Here is a 26,417-nt window from a genome sequence, read left to right on the forward strand (position 1 = left end):
AATTTCAATGTCTTTGGGAAACTAAGTAAGGTTAAAACCCTATTACTGCTGGTGGCTAATTTAAGGACTTTTCCTTGACATCTGAGGTATATAATTCAACATAATGTTCCAAGTTCAATAATGGGATTAGCTGTTTATCCTGCACAATAGAATAACAACTTGATTGTTTGGGTTAACTATAATTGGGAATGTGATGGGGTTAATTTCAAGGAAGATGAGAAAAAACAAAAGCTTTTCAGGATATGAATGTGAGTATCTGTTAATAGAAATGATAATTAAAATATTTATAGATATTTATTGTTTAAAAATTGGTTCTATATCAGTAACTTCCGTTGTAGAGCTACCCAATGAAGTATTATTCTTACCATTTATAGATGAAGAGAGATTCAGGAAAGTTAAGTGTTGAACCCAAGGTCACACGTTAAAGTAGTAGAAGAGCTACAGCATAAACTCCCTCTTCTGATGGCAAACCTGTATACAGATCACTCCGTGGGAAAAATAATGTAGAATAATAAAAATGAATAAATATTCGCCTTTTGTCTCTGGTTACCCGCACAGAGCTTTAAATACCCTGAGATTCCTGGGTAGGATTCCAAGGGGAAAGTTTGCACAGCTTCACAGTGGGACCGACTGCCAGAAAGGCCAAGTCATGATGAAAGGGTTGGAACTTTCAGCTCCACTCCTGTCTTCCTGGAAGGGTAAAGGAACTGGAGATTGAGTTCAATCACTAATAGCCCAAGGATTTAAACAGTCATGCTTATGCAACCCTCTAACCACAAGATGCCAGGAGCTTCTACGTTGTTGAATACATTATCTCGTGCCCAGAGAAGGCATGAAAGCTCTGCACTCACCTTCACCCTCAGCTTTGCCCCATGCATCTCTTTCCTTTGTCTGTTCCTGTGTAGTTTCCTTTATAATAAACTGGTAATGGTACATAAAATATTTTTTCTGATTTCTGTAGGGTGTTCTAGAAAAATTATTAAACATGAGAATAGGTTAACGAGAACCCTTGAATTTGTAGTCAGTTGGGCAGAAGTGTGGATAATCTGAGTACCCCATCATGCCTAGCATCTGAAATGCAAGTAATCATGTAGGACTGAGCCATTAACCTGTGGTTCTGCACTAACTCCAGGAGTTAGAGTCAGAACTGAGTTGAACTGTTGGATACTCAGTTGGTGTTGGAGAATTGGAGAATTGGTGTGGAAAAAAGACAAGTATTAGTATTTGGTGTCAAAATAGCTACATGTATATATCACTATAAATAAATATATACATATAGATAGATGCATATAGATATATAAAAACATGATAATGGGGAGAGGGAACCCTTGAATTTGTAGTCAGTTGGGCGGAAGTATGGGTAGTCTGAGTATCTCATTGTGGGTATAAATATATAAATATATATTTGTATATATATATTTATCTAAGATAGAGAGACATTATGTAACATGATGGTAGGAACTATGCATTTTAGAGTAGTAACTTCAGCGACAAAATCCAATGCCATTGCTTTATAGCTATATAAACCTCCCTGAACCTGTGTTAATCTAAATATAAATAGGAAAAATAGGGATAACTATTGTATTTCTCGGGAGACACCTTCAGTAATGCGTTTAACATTGTGCTTAGGACAGGGTTATCACTTAATAATAATATTAGTCTTGAGGGAAAGGAGGAGGAGAAAAAATCAGAATTTATCCCTCTGCTTAAAGTTTTGAAGTGATCTAGCATCTCTTCAGGTCATTGATTTTGTTGCAATATCTAGAAAATAAAAGACTAATCATACATATTATATTTTATATGTCAAAAATATGGAATTAACAAGAACTAGAAGAGCTGAAATCACATAGTGGGAAGAGCCCCCTACCTACACAATCTGACAAACACTGTCATGCCTGGAGGACGTTTACTAATTCAGAGAATGAGCAGATAATCGGGTTTAAACTAAGGAGATGGATTCTCCTTAAGTAAAAGAAAGTCAGAGGAGCTTTTCACTGTTACAGAGGCTGGTGTGATGGAGTAGAATCTAGAAGAGCTCAAGCACATGGCCATTTTTCCTGAGGAGACATTTGTTGAGTGACTTGTGTGTGCAGGGGGCTGCTGGTAGTGGTGGTAGTGGTTAAGGGTTTGGCTTATAAATGTTTAAAAGCCAGAATGAAATCCTTTGCCATCTCTTGACACTTAGACAAAATCCCACTAAAGTCATAGGGAAGGGGTTGTGGGGTGAGGCTTGCTTCAAATATACAGGCAGTCTCCAGGTCAAGGCATTTGCCAGATTTTGAAGTTACAGGGTAGGTCAAGAAGGAATATAGCTAAAAACAAAGCAAAACAAACAAACAAACAGAAACAGAACCCTCCAATAAGATACCTATAGTCTTTCAGCTTTCAATCAAATGCCTACAAGATCATGCATGAGGAACAGGATGAAAAAAAATTGGCTAAGGCTTACTAAATTCTAAACTATACCTACGATACAGATCATTGATCCGTTGAATTGAGACAATCATTTGATTACCTAATCTACTGAAGAGAGGAGAAACGAAATCCTTTCCATAGAGGAATAAAAAGAAAAATACCACATATAGTTTGTAATTATTTTAGGCACATTGTCTGACATACAATAAAAACATTAAAAAGATATGAAAAAAGAGGAAAAGGTGACAGATAATGAAGAGAGAAATGGGATAGAAGAAGACTCTAAATAATCATACTGAAATTAACAGACAATAATTTTAATATAACTATTATGTATATGTTAAAAGAAATAGAGGGAAAAGACAAAACAAATAAATAATGGAATATTTCTGTAGAACTGGAGTCTATATAATTCAAATGGTAGTCCAGAAATTTTAAAATTATAATATTTGAAATTAGGAAATCATTTTATGAGTTTAATAGCAGAATGAACATAGAATATAAGGTTAATAAACTTGAAGCTAGAGCCATAAAAATATTCAAACTTAGATAAACATAGAAACAATAAGGAAATGAATAAAGCTAGTTATTAAAGACACCTGGCATACAGTGAAATAATATAGGATGTAGTCAGTCCTTTGTAACCATGGGTTCTGTATCTGGGGATTCAATCAACTTTAGATTGAAAATATTCAAAATAATCACAATAAAAAGAAGAATACAACAATAAAAAAATGCAGTATAACATCTATTTACACATATTTTACATTGTATTAGGTACTATAAGTAATCTAGAGATGACAAAGCATATGAGAGGACATGCATAGATTAAATGCAAATACAACATCATTTTATATAAAGAACCTGAGCATCTGCATATTTTGGTATCTGCAGTGGACCTAAAACCAATCCCACATGGATACCAAGGGATGACTGTAAGTGTAATTGCAGTCCCCATTGGAAAGAGCAGATAATGGGATAAAAGCAACATTTCAAGAGATAATATTAGGGGATATTTCTTCAAATTAATGAAACATATCAATCCACAGAGTCAAGGAACTCATGAAACTTTTTCAAGCAGTGTAAATATAAAGCCATGCATTATAGACTCAATGACACATTATAGATAATCTGCTCAAATAAATGAGAAAGTAGCCTGAGGAAAAAACTACGTTGTATTTCTCAAAAGATAAAGAAAAATAGGGATTACCGTCTTTTAAACAGAAGTCATGGAAGCCAGAGGAAAATGAAATATTATACTTTCTTTAATATTTTGGGGCAGGGGATGGAGGATGGGGGGACGAAATCCTAGCAATCTACAATTTAAAATCCAGAGAAAGTGTCCTTAAAAATTAAAGGCAAAATAAAGATGTCTTATAAAGTGGAATCTCGCTCTGTCACCCAGGCTGGAGCGCAGTGGTGCGATCTTGGCTCACTGTGACCTCTGCCTCCCAGGTTCAAGCAATTCTCCTGCCTCAGCCTCCCGAGTAACTGGGATTACAGGCACCTGCCATCATGCCCAGGTAATTTTTTGTATTTTTAGTAGAGACAGGGTTTCGCCAAGTTGAACAGGCTGGTCTCGAACTCCTGATGTCAGGTGATCCACCCAAGACGAGATAATTTCTAAAGGCAAATCTTCACTATAAGAAATAAAAATAATTCCCCAATGTAAAGGCAAATGATATCAGATGAAAGTATAAAACTGCAGGAGGAAGTGAAACATACAGGATGTGATAAGTATACGTAAAAAATTTAAAATAGCTAACTATTTGGAAATAATAATACTGTCTTTTAATATTTATAAATCTACAGTGTCAAAGCAATCAGGAGAGGCTCCAATTGTAAATTTCTCTCATTGTTCAAAAAGGTTAAAGTCATATTTTTACATATATGGTAAGAAGTCAAGGATGCATAATGTAACCTCTAGTATCACTGCTAAAAGAATAATATAAAAGCAGTTTACCTAAAAAGTTAAAGAGGTCATTAAAAAGTCCAGAAAATAGTAATTAATAAAATAGTAATAAATAAAAAATCAAAAAACAGATAAGATAAATCAAAATCAAATAGCAGAAGGGCAGAAAAACCCAAATATATCTGTAATTTCATTAAATATATATAAATTAAGTCCTCCATTCAAAAGATCAAGATTGGTTGGAATTTTTTAAAAGACCCAAATATACGCTGCTCAAAAGCAAAACACTTTATATAAAAAATAGACTGAATTAAAACACTAATATAAAGACAGTGGTTGTGTCTATATTGATTTCAGATTAATCAGATTTTAAGACAAGAAATATTATGAGAGATAAAGTGAAACACTTTATAATGATCAAGGTCAAACAAGGGAAGGATGCAAAGGTACAAAGCTGTATACATCTAAAACAAAAACTGACAGGACCCAAAGAATAATCATGTATATTCATAATTATAGTTAAAGAATTTAATACACTTCTTTCAATATCTGTAGAAAAAGCAGGCAAAAATAAATTTAACTTATGCATTTTGTAAGAACACTGTATGGAAATTGTGTTTCTATATCACAGCAGCAAATAATAGAAAATGAAATTAAAAATTATAAATAGATTATTTACCTTATTATCAAAAGTGTAAATATCGAGAAATAAAATTAAATGAGAAAATGTGCAATATCTCTAAAATGAAAACTATAAACATTGAGGAGTATTAAAGAAGACAAAATAAATATAAAGGCATATGATGTTTATGAGTTAGAAGAGTTTCTATTTTGAAGGTATCAGTTACCATTAAGATGATCTATGTATTCAACACAAAGACAATGACAATTCCAACTCCTTTTTGCTTTGTTTTGTTTTGGGTGTGAAATTTGACATACTGTTTTGAAAATTTAGATGAAAATACAATAGATTATGAATAGCTGATTCACTATTTGTATTAGTCCCTTTCACACTGCTTATAAAGACATATCCGAGACTGGGTAATTTGTCAGAGAAAGAAGTTTAATTGACTCATAGTTCAGCATAGCTGGGAGGCCTCAGGAAATTTATGGCAGAAGGGGAAGCAAACATATCCTTCACACGGTGGCAGCAAGCAGAAGTTGCCAGCAAAAGGGGGAAAAGCACCTTCTAAAGACATTAGATCTTATGAAAACTCACTCACTAACATGAGAACAGCAACATGGAGGTAGCCGCCCCCATAATTCAATTACCTCCCACCGGGTTCCTCCTATGCTATGTTGGGATTATGGGAACTACAATTCAAGATGAGGTTTGGGTGGGGACACAGCCAAACCATATCACTATCAGAGAAGAAAACTGTTGGAAAGCTTTCTTGTAATGTTTCAAGACTTAGTGAAAATCCACAGCTAATAAAGGCATTAGTATGGTATTAACAGTACAAAACAGACCTATAGAACAGAAAAGAGTCCAGAAGGAAACCCATGTATTTGTGGTGAGCTAATTAATGTAAAGTGTATCACCAGAATGTAAGAGGAAAAGACTGCCTTTTCAATATATGATACTGAGTCAGTTAGATATTTATAACTTTATCTTTTTCCATGCACAAGAACAATGTCTGTTGGATTATAAAACTAAATTCAATTAAAAAATCAAAATTTCTAAAGGCCACATAAGATAATATCTTTGAAGTGAGCAAAAATATGTGAAATACGTCACAAAGAAAGTGCTCACCATAAAAATCATATAACTTCATTAGACTACATTAAAGTTTTAAAATTTTGGTAATTAGATGATACCATTAAGACAGTGAATAAGCCAAACCAGAGATTTGGAATGATGCAATTATACATACAATATATATGATTTAATAGATTTGGGAGGGTCATCTATTTTTTATTTTGGGGGTACATAGTAGGTATATATAACTATGGGGTACATGAGATATTTTGGTACAGGCATACAATGTGTATCAATCACATCAAGGTAAATGGGACACCCATCACTTTAAGCATTTATCTTTTCTTTATGTTACATACAATCTAATTATAGTATTCTAGTTATTCTAAAACGTACAATAAATTACTATTGATTCTAATCACTCTGTTTTGCTATCAAGTATGAGATCATATGCATTATATCTAGCTATAATTTTTTACCCATTAACCATCTTCAAGCCCCACTTCCACTACCTTTCCCAGCCCCTGGTAACCGTAATTCTACTCTTTATGTTCCTGAGTTCAATTGTTAAAAATTTTTTAGCTCCCACAAATAAGTCAGAACATATAAAGTTTGTCTTTCTGTGCCTGGGTTATTTTACTTAACATAATTACCTCCAGTTCATCATGTTGTCACAAATAACAGGATCTCATTCTTTTTATGGCTGCATAGTACTCCATTGTGTATATGTACCACATTTTATTTATCCATTCATCTGTTGATGGACAATTAGGTTGCTTCCAAATCTTGCATAATGTGAATAGTGCTGCAGTAAATACCGGAGTGCGCGTATTTCTTCAATATACTGATTTCCTTTCTTTTGAGTATATAACTGGCCACAGGATCTATTTTTAGTTTTTTTGAGGAACCTTCAAACTGTTCTCCATAGAGTTTTTACTAATTTACATTCCTACCAACAGTGTATGAGGGTTCCTTTTTCTCTGTGTCCTTGCTAGCATTTATTACTTCCTGTCTTTTGGATAAAAACCATATTAACTATGGTGAGATGATATCTCATTGTAGTGTTCATTTGCATTTTTCTGATAATCAGTGATGTTGAGCACCTTTTCATATACCTGTTTGCCATTTGTGTGTCTTCTTTTGAGAAATGTCTATTCAGATCCTGGCCCATTTTAAAATTGAATTTATTAGATTTTTTCCTACAGTCGTTTTAGCTCCTTATATATTTTTCTTATTAAACCTTTGACAGGTGGAGAGTTTGGAAATATTTTGTCCCATTCAGTGAGTTGTCTCTTCACTTTGTTTATTGTTTCTTTTGCTGTGCAGAGGCTTTTCAACTTGACATAATCTCATTTGTCCATTTTTGCTTGGGTTGCCTGTGCTTGAATGGTATTACTCAATAAATCTCTCCCCAGTTCAATGTTCTAGAGAGTTTCCCCCAATATTTTCTTTTAGTAGTTTCATAGTTTCAGATCTTAAACTTAAGTCCTTAATCCACTTTAATTTTTTATTTTATTTTATTTTTATTTTTTATATGGCAAGAAATAGGGGTTTAGTTTCATTCTTCTGCATATGAATACAAGTTTTCATTCATTGGGTCTTTAGGTTTTTTAAATCCATTCAGAGCCTATGTCTTTTGATTGCATAGTTTAGTCCATGTACATTCACCGTTATATTGATAAGTAAGGACTTGCCCCTGCCATTTTGTTTTTATTTTTTGTTTTTTTCTGGTTGTTTTGTGATCTCCTCTTCATCTTTACTTCCTTTCTGTCTTCCTTTAAATGAAGTTTATTTTCTCCTGTGGTATGTTTTAATTTCTTATTTTCTATTTCTTTTGTATCTGTTGTAAGTTTTTAGATTTGAAGTTAATATGAGTCTTGCAAATAATATTTTATAATCTATTATTTTAAACAAAGGACAACTTAACAAAGATTGCATAAACAAAATAACATATAAGCAAAAATAAAACTAATAAAACTCTATAGTTTAACTTTGCCTCCCACCTTTTAACTTTTTTTAAATTTATATGTTATTGCACTGCCCATGTCTTAAAAAACTTTTGTAGTTGTTATTTTTGATTGGTTGATCTTTTCACTTTTCTACTTAGGACATGAGTAGTTTATATACCAAAATAGAGTTATAATATTCTGTGTTTTTCTGTATATTTACTATTATCAGTGAGTTTGTGCTTTCAGATTATTTCTTATTGCTCATTAAGATACTTATTTTTCAAACTGAAGATCTCCCTTTAGTATTTCATGTAGAACAGGTCTAGTGTTGAAGAAATTCCTCAGCTTTTGTTTGTCTTGGAAAGTCTTTATTTTTTCTTCATGTTTGAAGTACATTTTCACTGGATATACTATTCTATGATAAAAGTTTATTTCCTTCAACACTGTAAATGTATCATGCCATTGTCTCCTGGCCTGTAAGGTTTCCACTGAAAAGTCTGCTTCCAGTTGTATTGGAGGTCCATTGTGTGTTATTTATTTCTTTTCTCTTGCTGCTTTGAGGATTCCTTCTTTATCCTTGACCTTTGGGAGTTTGATTATTAAATATCTTGAGGTAGTTTTATTTAGGTTAAATCTACTTGTTGTTCATTAACCTTCCTGTACTCAAATATTAATATATTTCTCTAGTTTTGGGACGTTTGCTGTTATTGTACCTTAGAGTAAATAGATGGAAAAAAAACTTTCTATCCTGATCTTTCTACCTCCTTTTGAAAGCCAATACCTCTTAGATTTGTTCTTTTGATGCTATTTTATAGACCTTGTAGGCATGCTTCTTTTTTATTCTTTTTATCCTTTACTAACTGTGTATTTTCAAATAGCCTGTCATGAAGCTCACTAATACTTTTCTTCTGCTTGATCAAATTCTCCTGTTTAGAGACTAATTCATTCTTTGATATGTCCATTGAATTTTTCAGCTCCAGAAATTCTGTTTGATTTTTAAAAAAATATCTTAATCTCTTTGTTAAATTTACCTGATAAGATTCTAAATTCCTTCTCTGTGTTATCTTGAAATTTGTTCAGATTTCTCAAAACAGCTATTATCTGTTTGAAAAGTCACATATCTCTGTCACTCTGAGATTAGTCACTGAGATTAGTTCACTTGGTCACTGAGTCTCTGAGATTAGTTCACTTGGTGAAGTAATATTTTTCTTAATGGTCTTGATCCTTGTGGATATTCATCGATATCTGGAAACTGAGGAGTGAGGTATTTATTGTAGTCTTTGTAGTCTGTGCTTGTTTGTATCCATTTTTCTTGGGAAGGCTTGCCAGGTATTCAAAGGGTCTTGGGTGTTGTGATCTAAATCTTCAGTCACTGCAACAATATCTGCTTTAGAAGCCAGGAATGCTGCGGCTCTTACAAAATTAAAGAGATACCACTTTGGTGGTCTTGGGTAAGATCTGTGAGAATTCCCTGGATTATTAGGCAGAGATTCTTACTCTTTTCTCTTTCTTTCCCCCAAACAGAGTCTCTCTCTCTGTGCTGAGCTTCCTGGAATTGGAGGAAGGGATGACACAAGCACCCTTGTGGTTACCAACATTGAGACTTCACTGGGTCAGACCTGAAGCCAGCACAGCACTGGGTCTCACCCAAGGCTTGCAGTGACCACTACATGGCTACTAACTGCCTATGTTCACTCAAGGCCGAGGGCTTTCCAATCAAATATAACTAGGCTTTTTCCTTCCTTTCAGAATGGTGACTTTCTCTAGCCTCAGGGCTGGTCCAGCCATGCTGTCTGGAAGCCAGGGCTTGAAGTCAGGGTCCTTATGAATATACCTGGTGCTCTATTCTCCTGCAGTTGAGCCAGCACTCGAGAAGGAGGATAAACTCCTTGTCACTCTTCCATCCTTTTTCCTCAAGCAGAGAAATCTTTCCCCATGGCCACCACTGCTCCAGGCCTACAGTGAGTACTGCCTGTCTACCACTGATACTCAAGGCTGAAGGGCTCTTCAGTCACCTTGTGGTGAATGTTGCTGGTCCTTAGTCTCTCACTTCAAAGCAACAGGCTCCCCTGTGGCCCAGGGTAGGTCCAGAAATGCTGTCCAGGAGCCAAGACTCGGAATTGGGGACCCCCACCAGCCCACTTAGGGCTCTACTTCACTGTGGCGAAGCTGGTATCCATGCTGTAAGAGAAGGTCTCCTTTACTCTCCCCACTCTTTCCTCAAATATCAGGATCTTTTCCTTAGCCACCACAATTGGGAATGTGCTAGGTCACACCAAAAGCCAGCACGTCACTAGGTCTCACCCAAGGCCTGTGCTGAGTAGTTCCAGGCTACCATTGCTGATTATTTAAGGCCCAAGGACTCCTTAACCAGTTGGTGATGAATTCTGCCAGAATTCACCATGAAGGTCTTTCCCTTCAAGGCAGTGGTTTGTCCCCTGGCCCAGGTGTGTTTAGAAATGTCGTTTGGGAGCTGTGGCCTGAAATTGGAGCTTCAGGACTCTGCCTGGTGCCCTCTTCTACTATATCTACACTGGCATCCAAGTTGTAAGAGAAAGTCCTATTTACTTGCCCCTCTTCTCTCCTCAAGTGGAAGGAAGGAGTCTCCCAGAGCTGTGCTGCCTTGGGTTGGCAGGACTCCCTGGGCTGCAAGCATTCCTTTGGCTCACAGATCAAAAAGTTGAATCTTAGTGCCACTCCCTTGCCTACCCCAGCTGATGTCTCACTAGGATATGTGCACCCCAAGCCCGCTGGCTCTAGGCCTAGCACAGCACCAGGCCTTGCCCAGGAACTGAGGTCCTAGTGGCCTAGACTCCCTTTCAAGTTTCTTTAGCACCCCAGAGCTTTTTACCCATGGTGGCATGACTTGCCAGAACTCAGTTTCTGACCACTGGGATGAATGATTTTCCTCTGGCTAGGGCTGGTCTAAATGCTCCCTCTGTGGATGCTGACTGAGTTCTACCTTGTGTTTCTTTCCTCTGTGACAGGGTAGCACTGAGTTCCAGTGCAAAGTCCCACACTCACTGTATTCTTTCTCCCCCGAACCATAGACTCTCTTTGCACCACATGTTTTCTGCCAGGGAATGGGGACGGGGTAAAGTATGTGATGCAAGAGTGTCTTTCCTGCCCTTTTCATTACCTCTTTCCTTAATATGAAGTTAAAAACAGGTACGTGATCACTCACCTGGTTTTTAGTTCTTATGAACATGCTTTTTGGCGTGAGGATAGTTGTGCAATTTGGTGTTTCTGCAGGGTGGACAACAGCTGGAGGCTTCCTTTTGGCCATCTTGCACTCAGGTTTTCCTAGATACTTTAGTATTTATAAGTATGCATGAATAAATAAGGTAAACATTAAGTATAATTTTAGTATATACAACTTACATGGAGTATATATATTTTTATGTATTTATACAATGTACTGTACATATTCAGTATTTTTTAAAAATTCATATATATAAAATTTAAGTATTTATAAATTTAAATATAATTATATATAGCTATATACAAAATTCCCACTTTATGGGAATTATATATTAATTTCACATATACACACATATACTTTTCAAAAATAGATTCATATATAATATATACCCTAAAAACAAGTGAGAAAATATAGATAATTCAATAAAAATACTTCAGAAAGTATTTACATCGGTTATATACATGAATAAAAGTTTCAACATTATTATTCATCAGAGAAATACAAATTAAAACCACAATGATATTCAACCATACATTCTAGAATGGATAAATTTAAAAATACAAATGATATTTATGTCTTTTTCATAGAAATTAATTGGAATTCTCACCACAACCACTTTGTAGAACTTTTTATTGAGTATTAAGGATTAACATATGCAGACTCCATGTCCCAGCAATTACACTTCTAGGCATACACCCAATAGGAAGGCGTGCATCTGTTCATTTAAAAAATATGTAAGAATATTCACATGATTATTTGGAATAGCTCCAAACTGAAATCAACTGAAATGTTCACTAAGAATAGAAGGGGTAAATAAATTAGCATATATCCATGGAAAGAAACACTACATAGCAATGAGAATGAGCAACTATGACTGTGCAGATGGATCTCACAAGTCTAATGCCAAGCCATTCACATAAAAAGGTAGATACTGTATAATTCCATTTACAGAAAGTTTAAAAGCAGGCAAAAATACTACTTTTGGTGTTACAAATTATAATAGCTCTAACCATTGGGTGAGGAAAGCTGTGATGGAAGGGCTAAAGGGAACTCTGTGGTGCTGTTTCAATTTTTTGATCTACGAGCTCATGATGCAAAAATTCATTATTATATATTTGTGATTTGTCCGCTTTTACCTGTATTTTGCAAATGATGAGAGAGAGTAAAGAGGAGGAAGTACAAGTGAATCTGAAGAAAAATGTACTAGACTACTATTGCTTGCAGGTGGGTGAGTTTGACAGATATTACTGGTATATTCCTTATATCTTTCACTGAGTTGTAGAACTTAAGAAAAAAAAAAAACAGATTTGGGTAGAATGTGGAAGAGTTGCGCCAGTACCTTTAAATCTTCTAGAAAGTCAGGTTCCATGGCATATAGTATTTGGGTGTATCATTTTTAAAAAATATTATAGGTGATCAAAATAAATGGAAAAGTATCTACCAGTGGGGGCTTTCTCTGAAATATGGGGAGATTGCTCATTGGAATGGAATATAAAAATTATGGTTTCTGATACCACTTCTGCTTTATATACTGTAATTTTGATACAGCCACATAACATGTCTATCTTTAAATAAATAATCTCCAGCTGTAGAATATGTGGGTTTGGCCGGATTACAAGGATTGTCCTTTCTAGATCTGAAGTCTACAATTCTCATGACTTTCAACTTGACTCACTACTAAAAACATACCCAAACCCAATTCCCCCCTTAATTTAGCAAACCATATCTTCCATCAAATTTTCACTTCCCTTTGATTTCCTTTTTGTTCTCCTCCAGAAAATTCCTATTTAAAAACTTTTTCTAATAATGGAACAACAATTTATATCAATCTTACTTATTTCCCACACAAACTTACATTCCTATTCCAGTCTATGCACAAACTGTTTATTCACAGGTCTGTTCCATCACAAGATCCCCATTGACTCAGCTCTGAAAGGAAAAGTGATTGAAAATGATTTTTTTCTTAGCTCCAGGCATTTTCTAGTAGCTTAATGTTCATTAATATTCCTGTTGGCAATAATTTTATTATACTCTGACAATATGGAAAACCGTCTTGCCTGAAGTAAAAAAAAACCCTTAATAATGTCTAGAATTTATTTTATGCTTTACATTTTGTAATGTTTTATTATGTAGTCTATGATATTTAATTCTTATAAGAATGCTATGTTAACACATATCAAGACAGGCAGTATGAGAAATACATTCCATAGGGCAACTAATAATTTTATCCTCTTCTTCACTCATATTCTTTATACTTGAAATTGATTTTAATTATACAAGTAGTACATGAATATCCTCATTACAAAACATTAGAATATTATTAATAAGACTAAAATTTCTTTTGATGATTAACCTTAATTCCACTTTTTTAAAGAGAAATAGAAAGATTTATGAGTTCAAAGTATACCTTTAGGCAATTCAGAGCAAATAAATAAACCCATTCATCCATAAAATATATAACATATTTTTGGTTGAATAAATAATACATATATAAATATATAATATATAATATTTGGGGCTGTATATGTATTATATGTAATAATATATAACAATAAAATAATATTATATATTCAATCAAACTGTTGATATTTAACATTAATAAAATTGTATATGATTTGCTGCTTAATATTAATACAATACATGCTATTTTGGATGAATATATATTACAGTAATTATTAAATATACTGATATATAATTAATTGAGTATGCATTATGTAGCTATTAATTATATTATTATTATATTAATAGTAATTAATATTAGTATAATATATATTTGACCAAAATATAATATCATATACATATACAGTAATATATTAACATATATTGTAATAAATATTCAACCAAAATATACATTTTACATGTCATATAATATCACACTGTAGGTGTTATTTACCTATTTCTTTTGGTGTTTGTTAGCTATTGTTTAGTGATTTGCTTTCCTTACACATCAGTACTTATTCATCTGTATCACTCGTCTTAACTAGAGTATAACATTGCATCGTATGGGCACTTAAATGTTTATTTAATTATTCTCTATATGAATGTATATTTAGATTGCCTCAATTTATACTAGTTAAGTCAGTGACTATTCTTTAAATATTTGTTCATGTGCAGATATAAGTACTTCTCTTGGTAGGTCTTAAGAACTTGATGCTTTGCTTAAAATTTTAATAGTTACTACCAAAATGACTTTCAAAGTATCTGTCTTATATTAAATCCTTACAAATCATGAATATATCAAATATGTTTCACCAATATTTTTATTCTATATGTACCAGTCTAATGGGTAAAATGGTGTTTTTTGTTGCTTTAATTTCCATTTTTCTGTTGACTTCTGAGATTAGAACTCTCATTTTTAATTGCACATTTTTTTCTCTACAAAATGCACATCTTATGCCTAGATTTCTATTGGATATTTTTCATTTTCCTAATGATTTGAATTGTTCATATATTCTACATACAAATATTTTGCTGTAATCATGTATATACTTTTCTTGAGTCTTTTAGCCTTATTTATGTTGTCTTTTGATATTGTTTTACATTTAGATGTATATAATTTTTTATTTTATTGCTTTATCTTTTTCAAAAAATCTCATCATACATCAGCATTATGAGCATATTCCAGATTTTTCTGAACAAAATATTTAGGAATTTACTGAGACTTTATTCAATGTTGCGAATTAGGCTTTTTTTTTTTTTTTTCAAAATTACTTTCCAGTTTCCTGAGGGTAATTTGCAAAATAGTCTATCCTTTCAACTCTACCTTAAAATACCACCCACATCATTTATGTTCCACTGGTATGTTCTCTTCTGGCATTAGAACTATACTTTTAAATTGCTATTATTTTGAGTTTCAATACCTGGCGAAGACAATTGGCTTTGTTTCTCTCTAGAGACCCCTGACCAATACAATTATATTTATATCTCTTTACTTAATTTTCTCCTTCTTATTGCAAGTTTGCCTTTGTAAATAACGTATTATGAATTATTTTTTGGCTTATTCTTGACTTTTTGTTTTTTAGTAGGTAAATTTCAGGTAGATTTTTATTTACCTAAATTGTGATTATTGCCTTGTGTGACCCTATAGTTTCTCTATTATAATGTTTTCTATATATTTTCAATTCTCTATCCCACTTTTTATCTTTTGCGATTGTGATATTTTTTCCATTGATTTTATTCGGCCGCTTTTAAGTTATGTCTCTACTTCTATTCCAATAATTCCTCTCAAACTTATATTACATCTGTTTAAACCTACTTTTGTAAAAAAATAGAGTTATCATCATCTATTATCTTCTCACTGAACAAAAATGAAACTATATTGTTAATTCTGTTCTGTTTTTTACTATCTCATCTTATATCTTGATACCATTAAAAGTTTTCTGTGTTCAAGAGTGTAATATGTGAATTCACGGCATATTCCACTCCCCAAATTTTGTTCTGTCATATTTTTATCTTACGTATAAGGGACAATCACCAAAGAGACACCGAATGACAAAACACAACAATAAAATATTAGAAGATATTCAAATATCGTATTCCACTGTTATTTTCTTAACAAAATAGCAAGTCATCATTACATAGTCAATTAAAGATACAGTGGGGTTGTTCTTTTTATAGTTTATACTTAAATGTATTTGTAGTGTAATTTTACTATGTGACAAAATTTTCTGATAACAACACATTTTTTTTTAGCTCAGTTTTAGACTGTTTCAAGATCAATAGACTATTCCTGCTACTCAGAACTTGTGATTTTTCTATTCAGTTCCAGCATAGAATATACTAGAATAAACAAAATGACCTTTTACATACAAAACTAGTTTCACTACAAGCATAGTGAACATATTTTTCCTAAAATTATGTTGTTAAAATTAGATTGTGTTATGTATTCCTGAAGTTCTATATGCTGATCAATATTATTTATAGAATCCCTTCTTTTCTGCTCAGCAAATCATTGCAAGTATTTTCTAATTTCACATTCTCAAAATCTAATTAGATATCAGAACTTCCAGGTTTTATTCAATGTCTTGCCTTTTCAAACTTTGGTTTTGTTTTCTGGGAGAATGTCTCTGCCTAAATTTGCAACTCACTGATCGTCTCTCTCTGCAGGTTCTTTTGTTTGCTAAGAAGGCAATTCAAATGATAGAAATTTTAATTGTTATGATGCCTTTTCATGGCTATATCATTCTGCTAACATCTTTCAGAGGATTAAAATTGAAGTTATTTTAAAGTTATATTTTCCTTACTCTGTTTCTACAGAGATAAGTTATTTCATTTGTTGAGTTGCTTGCCTCTTGATTAACAGAATTTCCCCCTCAATGGTATTCTTTGCTAGATTTGATACTGTCTTTCTGCATTGTATTTTTCTGTACAGCGTTTGATTGAGGACAGGAGAAGCTGCTGTGGATTGGGTGAAGGCTGTTTTCAGTGAGTTCAGGGAATTCAGGAGACGTGCTATGTTCCTGAGCATGGATGCTCCCCGTGTCTCCCAGAAGACTCCATTTACTCCTCTATCCTTAGTAAACTGCCATGTAAACTGTTTCTGCCTAGGGTTGCCACCTTGTCCAATGGAGTTGGGAAAGAAATGTACCAGAATTAATCTACTTGGCTGCACTTTCTCTGAATCCAACTTAGTACTCCATTGCTTTCTCCTTAGTCCACATTTTCTTGTACCTTTCACCACTCTATTAGTTTGCTTTCACACTGCTGATAAAGACATACCCGAGACTGGGAAGAAAAAGAGGTTTAATTGGACTTACAGTTCCACATGGCTGAGGAGGCCTCAGAATCGTGGTAAGAGGTGAAAGGCACTTTATACATAGTGGTAGCAAGAGAAAATAAGGAAGAAGCAAAAACAGAAACCCCTGATAAACCCATCAAATCTAGTAAGACTTATTCACTATCACAAGAATAGCATGGAAAGACCAGCCTGCATGATTTAATTACCTCACCCTGGGACCCTCCCACAGCATGTGGGAATTCTGGGAGATAAAATTCAAGTTGAGATTTTGGTGGAGACACAGCCAAACCATATCATTCTTCCCTGGTCCCTCCAAATCTCATGTTCTCACATTTCAAAACCAATCATGCCTTCCCAACAGTCCCCCAAAGTCTTTATTCATTTCAGCACTAACCCAAAAGCCCACAGTCCAAAGTCTCATCTGAGACAAGGCAAGTCCCTTCTGCCTATGAGCCTGTAAAATCAAAACCAAGCTAGTTACTTCCTAGATACAATGAGGGTACAGGTATTGGGTAAATGCAGCCATCCCAAATGGGAGAAATTGGTCAGAACAAAGGGGTTACAGGGCCCATTCAAGTCTGCAATCCTGTGGGGCAGTCAAATTTTAAAGCTCCAAAATGATCTCCTTTGACTCCAAGTCTCACATCCAGGTCATGCTGATGCAAAAGGTGGGTTCCTATGGTCTTGCACAGCTCTGCCCCTGTGGCTTTGCAGGGTACAGCCTCCCTCCTGGCTGCTTTCACAGGCTGGTGTTGACTGTTTCTGGCTTTTCCAGGAGCACAGTGCAAGCTGTCAGTGGATCTACCATTCTGGGGTCTGGAAGATGACGGCCCTCTTCTCACAGCTTCACTAGGTATTCTGCTATGTGGGGGCTCTGACTCCACATTTCCCTTCTGCACTGCCTTAGCAGAGGTTCTCCATGAGGGCCCTGCCCCTACAGCAAACTTTTGTCTGGGCATTCAGGTGTTCCCATACATCTTCTGAAATATAGGCAGAGGTTCCCAAACCGTAATTCTTGACTCCTGTGCACCTGCACATTCAACACCATGTGGAAGCTGCTAAGGCTTGGGGCCTCAGCCCTTTGAAGACACAGCCCAAGCTGCACATTGGCCCCTTTCAGGAACAACTAGAGGGGCTGGGACACAGGGCATCAAGTCCCTAGGCCACACACAGCATGAGGACCCTGGGTCCAGCCCATAAAACCACTTTATCCTCCTGAGCCTCTATGCCTGTGATGGGAGGGGTTGCCGGGGAGTTCTCTGACATGGCCGGGAGACATTTTCCCTACGGTCTTGGGGATTACCATTAGGCCACTTGCTATTTCTGCAGCCAGCTTGAATTTCTCCCCAGAAAATAAATTTTTCTTTTTCTTTTCTTTTCTTTTCTTTTTTTTTTTTTTTTTTTTTTTTTTGCCTGGGCTGGAATACAATGGCCTGATCTCAGCTCACTGCAACCTCCACCTCCCGGGTTCAAGCGATACTTTTGCCTCAGCCTCCTAAGTAACTGGGATTACAGGCACCCACCATCATGCTCGGCTAAATTTTGTATTTTTGTAGAGACGGGGTTTCACCATATTGGCCAGGCTGGCCTTGAACTCCTGACCTCAGGTGATCCACCCGCCTAGGCCTCTCAAAGTGTTGGGATTACAGGCTTGAGCCATTGTGCCTGGCTGGGTTTCTCTTTTCTATCACATTGTCAGCCTGCAAATTTTCTGAACTTTAATGCTCTGTATTCCTTTCAAAACTGAATGCCTTTAACAGTACCCAAGCCACCTCTTGAATGCTTTGCTGCTTAGAAATTTCTTCCACCAGACACCCCAAATCATCTCTCTCAAGTTCAAAGTTCCACAAATCTCTAGGGCAGGGGCAAAATGCTGCCAGTTTCTTTGATAAAACGTAACAAGAGTCACTTTTGCTTCAGTTCCCAACAAATTCCTCATCTTCATCTGAGACCACCTCAACCTGAATTTTATTGTCCATATTGCTATCAGCACTTTTGGCAAAGCCATTCAAGAAGTCTCTCAGAAGTTCCAAAGTTTCCCACATTTCCCTGTCTTCTCAGGAGCCTTTCAAACTGTTCCAACCTCTGCCTGTTACCCAGTTCCAAAGTTGCTTCCACATTTTCAGGTATCTTTTCAGCAATGTCCCACTCTACTGGTACCAATTTAGTGTATTAGTTTTTCATGCTGCTGATAAAGACATACCTGAGACTGGGAAGAAAAAGAGGTTTAATTGGACTTACAGTTCCACATGGCTGGGGAGGCCTCAGAATCATGGCAGGGAGTGAAAGGCACTTCTTACATGGCAGTGGCAAGAGAAGATGAGGAAGAAGCAAAAGCGGAAACCCCTGGTAAACCCATCAGATCATGTGAGACTTATTCACTATCACGAGAATAGCACAGGGAAGATAGGCCCCCATGATTCAATTACCTTCCCCTGGGTCCCTCCCATAACATGTGGGAGTTCTGGGAGATACAATTCAAGTTGAGATTTCAGTGGGAACACAACCAAACCATATCAACCACTATGTGGGAAGTACTCTTACAGCAATCCAAAATTAGTGTAAGAATTACTCTCTTATTTTGGGCTGCGGTTTTCATTTTCAATGCAATCTGATAAGATTTCTATCTTCTTAAGATTTCTCATAGTTTCTGATATTATGAAATTAAGACTGATAAAAAGAAGTGATAAAATGAGATGTTTATACACCAGTATAAAATAATGACGGATTAGAGGTTCCATAGTGATTCTTTCTAAACAGCCCATTAAACATCCGTGAAAATTACAGGAAAAGTAGCACCATAGGCTCATGCTTAAAAAACAAATATATGCTAAAACCAAGTTGGGAATTATACTGACTACTTGTTGAAAGAGAATAGGCTTACAAACACAGTTTGGGGTTTCTCTCTCTCTCTCTGTCTCTGTCTTTGTCTCTCTCTCTCTCACATACACACACACACACACACACACACACACACGCCACATGGTCTTAATACTGATTCTTCTGAATACAGGGCCTAGGGCAAAAACTAACAGGTTAATGTTGTATTGGGAGATACATTCCCAGGGAAGCAAGAGTCAAGGATATAGGACAGTGAAGGCAGGAATGTGGAAGAGCAAACACAAGATGGTGCATTTCAGAGCTGGCCACAGCTTTGCCTCGAAACACACTGTTGCTAGGTTACACAGGACATATTCAGAGAAGCGACATGGAAACCCCTGAGTTGGAAACAGTCAACTGGGAAGGAGAGGGAGCAACTTATTTGCTGAATCTTTCCTGCTTTGTTTCTGCCTTTGGTCAAAGCCTTACCCTCAGGACATCCATATCCCAGGAGGTTTTTTTGTTTGTTTGTTTAACCTGGCCAATTCTCTAGGAAGCATCCAGGGAAACCCAAGCTTTATGGGCCATAAGCCAGCCACTGTGTAGGCATAGGGGTCTCTTTCTGTCAGTTGGCACCAAGCAAAGGGTGCTTCAGTCTGCAGTGTTGGTATCAGCAGTGGCTATCAGAACTCTACAACACTCAGAATAGCTTCTGCTACAGCTGATATGGCCAAGAAACCAGGCAAGTGGCCAAGGCCTGAAGAGGCATGGCTGAATTGATCTAGAGTGGCAGTAAGCTTGTGTCTTGCAAAAGTTTCTGAACCAGAAAGAGGGAAAAATGCCAATGAAGATAGGAATGAATTAACTCATACCCATTCTCTGTGTATAAATCGAGAGTGGAGGGATTAAGTTGACCAGAAAGAAAACTTGGTAGTTATTACTCGCAATGGCCAGAGTTTTGCACCTACTCCAACAGCTACAATATTTTAAAATATATTCAAACAATGCAAATTTTAAGGACCAAAATGGAAAGAATAAAGGAACGTATGAAAGCATTATATAGCCTATGATTCTTAACCATCATTTAAAAAATTGATTCATAGACCACTGAATTAGATTCTGGAAGTAATGGATGCTTTCACTAGGGGAATATTATCTGGAATGTTCTGGAAAAAAAGAAAGACAAAATCCAGGAATGGTTTAGGTGGTTATGTAGCATGACCAAAAGGGGAGCAGAATAATGATGAGCAATATTATGTAAATGGATGTCATTTTGCTCCCCCATATGAAGCTAGGTATTATGGCAGAGCAATAGCTTGATATAAGGTTAAAGTCTGAAAGGGATAAGCTATAAACATCAAAACAAAAAGTGAGAACAGCTATGCAACTTTACTTTTCCTTCTGTTTTTTTTGCAAATAGGAGACAAATAAATCTCCCCATACAATGCTGAGAAAGAATAGGACAGAAAACACAGTTTGATAATACTGAAACATAATTGAAAGGGAGCATCATCTTGAAAACTCACAAAAAATATATTTTAAACAATTTTTTTAAAAATCATAAGCTTTACTTTTTAGAGCAGTTTTAGGTTTACAGCAAAATTGAAAAGAAGTATAGAGTTCCACATACAATTCCCCTATTTTCCCCCGCTGTTAACATCCCCCACCAGAATGGTACATTTGTTATAACTGATGTACCTACATTAACATATAATTATCACACAAAGTCCATAATTTACACTAGGGTTTATTCTTGGTAGTGTACATTCTATGGGTTTTTAACAATGTATAATGATGTATAATGATACCAGTACTGTGGTATCATACAGAATAGTTTCATTGCCCTAAAAATCATCTGTGTTCCACTCATATAACCCTCCCTCTCACAATTCTTAACAATCACTAATCTTTTTTACCTTCTGCATAGTTTTCCAGAATGTCAAATAATTGCAGTCACACAGTAAGCAGCCTTTTCAGATTGGCTTCTTTCGTTTAGTAATATGCCTTGAAGTTTTCTGTGTCTTTTCGTGGTTTGATAGCTCATCTCTTTTTGGACTAAATACTTGAATAATATTCAATTGTGTGTTTGTACAACAGTTGATTTGTCCATTTACCTACTGAAGGATATATTGGTTGCTTTCAGTTTTTGGAAATTATAAACAAAGCTGCTTTAAATATCTGTATGCAAGTTTTTGTTTGGATATATGTTTCAACCATTTTGGCAAATACCAGAGTGTGATTGCTGGATCATATGATAAGAGTATATTTAGTTTTTGTAAGAAACTATCAAATTGTCTTCCAAAATGGCTGTAACATATTGCCTTCCTACCAGAAATGAATGAGAGTTCCTGTTGCTCCTTATCATTGCCAGTATTTGGTGTTGTCATTGTTAGAGGTTTTGGCCATTCTAATTGGTATGCAGTGGTGTCTCATTGTTGTTTTAATTTTAAATTCCCTAATGATATATGACGTTGAAAATATTTTTATATACTTACTTGCCATCTATATATCTTTGAGGAGGTATATAATTAGGTATTGGCTCATTTTTTAATCTGAGTGTTTATTTTATTGTTGAGATTTAATAGTTCTTTCTATATATTGGGTAACTGTTCTTTATCAGATATGTCCTTTGCAAATATTTCCTCCCCCAGATATGTCCTTTGCAAATATTTCCTCCCAGTCTGTAGTTTGCATTCTCATTCTCTTGAGATGTCTTTTGTAGAGCAAAAGTTCTTTTATGGAAGTCCAGCTAAACAATACATTTTACAATAAAAATATTTTAGAGGATGTGTTCTTGTTGTCACAAAATAATAAAATTACAGTGTTGCAACAAATAGAAGCAAGGGTATTTGACCATAAGTTTTAAAAAAATAAATAAATAAATAGTTGATCAAAATTAGTTAAATTATCCCACTACTCTCATACTTTTAGACTGCTACTCTAGATCATTCAATTACAGAAAACAGGATTTTGAAAGAGAAACTATTTAGAAACATTACCTATTTTAATTATACTCCTGCTTATGACTGGAGACTTCAATTATAAAATCAACTTACTTCACATATGATGAAAGACCAACTCACTAACTTTGGACTTCGGTTATTCTTACAATAAATAATAGCTCTACCATCTCCATTTAGTACTTTCATGGTCAGGTATACAGATATTTGTTTTTCACATAGAATAAACTGCTCATAAAGTAAGAATTTGGTACAAAGGCCAAAAACTTAAACATGAGGATTTTCTGAACTGTTTTGCATTTAAACTTTTGACTAAGAGTAATGTGATTCACTTGCTTTTTGTGCTATTTGGCAAAGTTCACTTTCCATTATAAATTGGAAGACATCAAAAAAGTTTTGTCAACGAACTTCTGGATTGTATAACTCTTTTTCCTCTAACTTCAACTTCACTTTATCTTAAGGCTACTTTAAAAAGATAAAAACAAAACATTAGAAAATCAAGAAATCTCCAAACATTGGTTTTAATTTCTTATAAAAAATATGTTGTTGATTAGAGAAATCAATTCACTCTGATGAGAACCTGATCTGTACCAGGACCAATCTCTTCATCTTTATTCTACTCGTCAGAAGTACAAAAAAGTGGGTAATAGGCTGAAAGTAGTTATGTAGGATGTTGGGACATTTTAACAATGTGCTTTTATGTGAGAGTTGGGTTATCAAAGGTAAACAAACTTGGTATGCGCCTTAACATGGTAGTGATAGAGATAAATCCCAGTTTTGATGTCAGTTGTGTTTACTGTTGTCATTAACTAGAGAGTAATTTTTAAAAAGTGACTATTTTGACTGAAACTAAGAGGTAAATCTTTAGACTCCACCATTATATATTTTCTCATTTTGTATGATTATTCAGCAAGTGAAGAAAACATTATTCAAGTATATTGTGGAAGCTATGAAAGCTCGCATGTGCGTTTCCCTATGAAGAAGCATGTATATTTTCCATAAAGATCCATCAGCCTAACATTTTACCAACTAAAGCCCTGTGCAATATGATTCATATTTCTTCTGCATATTCCACTAGAATGAGATTGTAAGGACAGTTTTTCTTTTAATAATAATTTTGTTTCTCAAATTTATTCATATTGCTTTTGGGGATTTATGGAACAAAGGGAGAATCATATACATTTATTCTGGTTTGTGATCTCATTAGATGTCTGCCTTGTAATACAGTCCTTTATTTTTGGGATACATTGTAGGACAGCCAGTCAATTAGACTTTCATACTAGAAAGTAAAGGGGAGTGGCAAATGTGTCAAAATAATGTAGAAATTCATTGCATAGAATGATATAAATAGAATCAAATTGTATAAACATTTGTTTTTCCAAGGCAGAAAATTAAGCTTATGCCAGAGGAGGAGGATTGTTTTTATCTCTAGTGCCCTGTGCGAAGGTGTTAGAGAAATGGACTTAGTGTCTCCATTATTAAGGTTTCAGGAAAGAAAGAGCTGAGGAAAGTTTGAGAGCATAAAATTCTCTATTAATACATATGTTTAATTAGGAAAATGTATTCACACTGCAGATAAAACATAGACAAGAATTAGGTCCCTTTGGTTCTGTAGAGTGTTTTTCTATGCCAAAAGGAAGGAATGGATCTTGTCATTCAATAGAATGGTAACTCTCATGATATATGACCATTTTCATTATCATCATTCCCCTGAGGCCAAATCTCCATTATGTTCATTAACTAAAAAGTCTTTGTTTAATGTTTTTTTTATGTTTCATAGTAGAATTATTATTTTTCATAGTGAAATGTATTTGGAAATCATAGGTATCCACAAAATGTACAACAATTCTAATATAGATTTGAAAGTACAATATAGGGAAATCTCTTATTTTTAGAATACATTATAACATATCTTTAGTTTTATTATTCATTTAACTTGCATTTGGTTGTATTTTTAACTTAAGTTTTGATTACTAAAAAGCACAGAACCTGTAACTTAAGATGTAAAAGATTTGTGGTTTCTTAATTCTCCTCCTTTTACTGCTAAAGTAGCTGAAGTCAATTTTATTTTTGTGATAGTTATTGAGAGAGGGGACCCATGGCAGCACAAAGGGGGTGGAACATTCCCTCACTGCCATATAACCATTTGTTTGCTCAAGCCATTGCAAACAAAAAAGCTCTATGTCACAGCAGTGAGGTTGCTATATTTCCACCTTGTAAAGATATATTTTTGTACTCCTTTCCAGAAGACCAAGTCCTAGAATTTTCCTAGAATAGAAATTCTGGAGCTACAACTGGGAGAGAATCTAAGGCTTTTAAATTATAATCATTCAGAAATGATTAACATAGATAAGCAGATTTTCTTTTGAAAACCAACTGTTTACATTATGGTATGAAACAAAAATAGTCTTATTCAAAAAACTATATATTTAAGTTTTAATTGTATTTATGATATATTTACAATGTTTTCTGTGTTATCAACATATCCTTGAACTACCTTCTGGAATAAACAAATGCAAGTAAATATAGAAAATATACTCAATTTTATTACAAATGCTTATTCTTACAAAAAAATCGATTCAACGTAAAAAGGAAGGGAATTATACTAGATTTCATTATCTTATATTGCGTATTTTTCAGACCAATGCCTGTGTTCTATGGAGTCTACTTTAGATTAGATATTGAGCAATGTACCAGTGATGACTTCCAGTAATATTTAGAAGTAGATATAGGTAAAATTAAGATGAACTAATTCCCTTATAATTCTTCTAAACGAAGTCAGATCATTATACTGATAGTATTTGATGTGGTTTGGCTGTGTCCTCACCCAAATCTCATCTTGAATTGTAGCTCCAATAATTCCCATGTGTTGTCGGGGGGACGTGGTGGTAGGTAATTGAATGGAAGGGGGACAGTTTCTCCCATACTGTTCTCATGGTAGTGAATAAGTCTCATGAGATCTGATGGTTTTATAAGCAGAAACTCCTTTTACTTGGCTTTCATTCTCTCTTGTCTGCCGCCACATAAGACACACCTTTTGCCTTTCGCTATGATAGTAGGCCTCCCCAGCCATGTGGAACTGTGAGTCCATTAAACCTCTTTTTCTTTATAAATTACCCAGCCTTGGCTATGTCTTTAACAGCAACCTGAAAAAAGACTAATACAGTATTATTTTCATTAAAATTATTCTCAATTGAATTATAATTTATAAAATTCTTGGCTGGGCGTGGTGGCTCACACCTGTAATCCCAGCACTTTGGGAGGCTAAGGCAGGCAGATAACGAGATTAAGAGACTGAGACCATCCCGGCCAACATGGTGAAACCCTGTCTCCACTAAAAATACAAAAATTAGCCGTGCATGGTGGTGCATGCCTGTAGTCCCAGCTACTTGGGAGGCTGAGGCAGGAGAATCACTTGCACCCGAGAGGCGGAGGTTGCAGTGAGCCGAGATGGCGTCACTGCACTCCAGCCTGGTGACAGAGTGAGACTCCATCTCAAAAAATAAATAAATAAATAAATAAATAAATAAATAAAATAAATAAATAAAATTCTCTAATATTTTATATTCATAGTATAGGTTTTCATTGAAGCTGTTTATATTTTTAATCTAAAGTTGCCCCTTACATTGATTTGTACACAGTTTATTTAGAAAGTAACTTTTCATAACAGAAATTGTAAAGGCCCCTTTTTTGCCTACAGTAAATTTTTCAGGATGTTAGTCC

This window comes from Pongo pygmaeus, chromosome 2, assembly GCF_028885625.2.
Source record: "Pongo pygmaeus isolate AG05252 chromosome 2, NHGRI_mPonPyg2-v2.0_pri, whole genome shotgun sequence".
NCBI lineage: Eukaryota > Metazoa > Chordata > Mammalia > Primates > Hominidae > Pongo > Pongo pygmaeus.